Below are 3177 nucleotides of genomic sequence, written 5' to 3'. Positions count from 1 at the left end.
CATATGCTTTGAGAATCAAACCAGAGGTCATCTCCTCCAGGAAAACTTTCCACACTACAAATAGATTTAACAGCTTCTTATTATAAATTGTGCACAGTCCATTCGTTTATTCAATATTGAGCACCTAGTAGTGCAAGATCCTATGTTAGGTTCTGGGGAAAAGTCCATCATTGGAAAGAACAACACCCCACATTCTAGAGGGAAGAGATATTTGTAAATGATACAAACAGTAGACATAATCATTTCAGGCGGTGATGCCACCTGTGAAGGAAATAAGCCAGTGTGCTGTGATGGAGGGTGATGGTGAGGACTTCTTGGGGTGAAATGGTCAGGGCAGTCACAGGGAGGGTGACACGTGGGCCTGAAGGGTGAGAAGAAGCTAGCTATTGTAAGAACAGGGATAAGTGTGTTCCAGGCAGAGGGAAAAGCAAGGGCAAACACCATTGGTGGGGAACACATTTGCTGTTTTCTAGGAACAGCCGGAGGCCTGTGAATCTGGGGCAGAGAGCGAGGAAGAGAGTGGAAAGAGATGAAGTCAGAGAGGGAAGCAGGGGCCAGACCTCTAGGGCTTGGTTGGCCATGGGAAGATTAGAGTTAATTTTAAATACAGTGGGAATTCCTTTCTGCACTATCCAGGGAGGGGTCCATATGTTGTTCTGCATTCCCATTGTAGCTTAAAGGGGAACTTTCACAATCTCTGGAGCCCTTGAGGTCCTGAAAATAAAGGAGATTGTCCTCAGATTCCTTAGGACAGTAGGAACCCACTTGGGTGGCACCACCTTAACTTCCAAATGGAACAGTACAGCTACAGAAGAAGAGTGAATGCATCTACATCATGAATGTGAAGGGGACCCAGGAGAAGCTTCTGTTGGCAGCTCATGCCATTGTTGCCACTGAAAACCCAGCTGATGTCAGTGTCATATCATCCAGGAATACTGGCCAGTGGGCTGGGCTGAAGTTTGCAGCACTCCTATTGCTGGCCGCTTCATTCTTAGAACCTCTGCTAGCCAGATCCAGGAAGCTTCCTGGGAGCCGAGACTCCTGCTAGTTAGTGATCCCAGGGCTGACCACCACCCTCTCACAGAGGCACCCTATGTTAACCTGCTTACCGTCATTCTGTGTAACACAGACTCTCCTCTGAACTATGTGGACATCACCATTCCTTGCAAGAAGGGAGCTCACTCGGGGATCTGATGTGGTGGATGCTGGCCCAGGAAGTTCTGTGTGTGCGTGGCACCATTTCCTGTGCCCACCTGTGCGAGGTCGTGCCTGATTTCCACTTCTACAGAGATCCTGAAAAGGAAGGGCAGGCCACTGCTCCAAAGGCTGTGACCCAGGAAGAATTTCGGGGTGAATGGACTGCTCTAGCTCTTGAGTTTGCTGCTACTCAACCTGCAGTCATATGCTGGTCTGATGGTGTATAGGTGGCCCCTGTATTTAGTCATTAGTTCCATACTGAAGAGGGAAACACTCAGGTCTACAGCTCCCACCACTCAGGTCACTGAGTGGGTAGGAACAACCCCTGAGTGGTCCTAAACTGTTCTTCCACAAAGGCGAACAAAATGGAAATAAGGTTGATGGAAAATAAACAGTTTCTAAAAAATACTTAAAAATAAAAAAAATAAATGTAGTGGGAATTCATTAGAAGGCTTAAACAAAGGAATGATTACAACCTAGTTTATCTCTTTCAAAGAACATTCTGGCTGGTACATTAGGAGGCAATGGCAGTGGTCCAGGTGAAGGATGACAGTGGCTTGGACCAGGATGGAAGTGCTGAAAATGAGGACAAGAGGAAGGATTTAGGTTATGTTCTGGAATCTGGGCTGACTGCTGGAACGGGTGATGCTTTGGGAGTTCTACTGCCTGTAATACTATAGAGCTTAATTATAGGAATTTTGGAGCTCTCTTCAGCTCTGAATCTGGGATTTACTGAATGCCTCACACAGAAAATACCCTCACTACAAAAATTTCCACTAGGGAAGCAATGTAAATTTGATAATGTGCCAGCCAGAGTGTAGGTGTTGGTACGTGAGTCTACAGGCATCTTCTAATCCAGCTCTCCCCTTATGTCAGAGGAAAAAACATTGGCAGAGAACTATTCAAGTTTTAAGTCCAAGAAGCAGCCCTGAACATCACTCCAGACTGCCCTCTTGGCTAACGGTGAATCAATAAGATGCCTTGTCTGAGCCCCATAATTCTATTCTAATATTAACCAAGGAAAGGTGTCCCAATGACAAAGTGACGGGTCTCTGGGCAAGGAAATATATGCGATAGCCAAGGATTCACTTTGATGTTGAGTTCTTTGTTTTTCTCAGTTTTTCAGAACTCCCCAGGAATCTGGGGAAATCAAGATTCGATTCAGCAGGAGGCTAGAGTCTATACAATGAAACTCGGGGACTGAATCAGTCATGATTATGCTCATTAGCACGATGGATCCAGACACTGACAGGGGGTGGATGGCAGGAGAATCTGAGTACTAATCACATTTCTCCTTCCTGTGCTGGAGTGTATGCCCAGGGAGCAATCTGATCACAGGTCTAGCAATGGTAATAGCTTCAAACTATATAGGCCATTCCAATGGATCAAACATAACTTTTAAAATTGAGGCAGAAAAAAAAGAGGCTTAGCTGAGGATGTTTATAATGGATAGTATGACAAATGCCTATTTTTCTATCTTAAAATAATGTTTAAAAAAGGCTCCTTTCATCAAAATTCGTCAGCATGGTATTCATTGCAGAGGATGTTCTTGGAATATTGATGCATGCTAGTTGGCGAGCATATATTGTATACCTGTTGGGAGCTAGGTCTAGGTCTGGACAAGGGAATAGAGAGATGAGTAAGATGTAGTGAGTGTCCTGGTAAAGGTCATTTTTTTGATTGATGGACCAATGAGTGAAGCAGATCTGGAAAAAATGGATTTAATATGGGGTGAGTGTGGTCAGACCTTGAATAATTGGTATAAACAAAGGGCTCTGGAAATGAAGAAGGAAGCCAGCACTCTGATACATAGTGCAGTATAAATAACATTAGATTTGGGACCATATGGACTATGTCCTATCCCACCCACCCATGTTTTCACCTTGGGCAAATCAACCTAACTTCTCTAAGCCTCAGTCTTCCCATCCCTAAAATGGAGGAAATAATTATCTCCAGAGTCTTAGTGAGAAATGGATGACG

The 3177-nt window shown here is 44.6% G+C and overlaps 1 pseudogene; it reads left to right on the top strand.

Annotated features, from left to right (window-relative positions):
* Nucleotides 1–254: 254 nt before the first annotated feature.
* Nucleotides 255–1424, top strand: LOC129502393 (40S ribosomal protein SA-like; annotated as a pseudogene).
* The last annotated feature ends 1753 nt before the right edge of the window (nt 1425–3177 follow it).

The sequence above is a fragment of the Nyctereutes procyonoides genome, unplaced genomic scaffold, assembly GCF_905146905.1.
Source record: "Nyctereutes procyonoides isolate TBG_1078 unplaced genomic scaffold, NYPRO_anot_genome, whole genome shotgun sequence".
NCBI classification, from domain to species: Eukaryota; Metazoa; Chordata; class Mammalia; order Carnivora; family Canidae; genus Nyctereutes; species Nyctereutes procyonoides.
The sequence above is the reverse complement of the archived record's forward strand: the minus strand, read 5'-3'. Positions and strand labels throughout refer to the sequence as shown.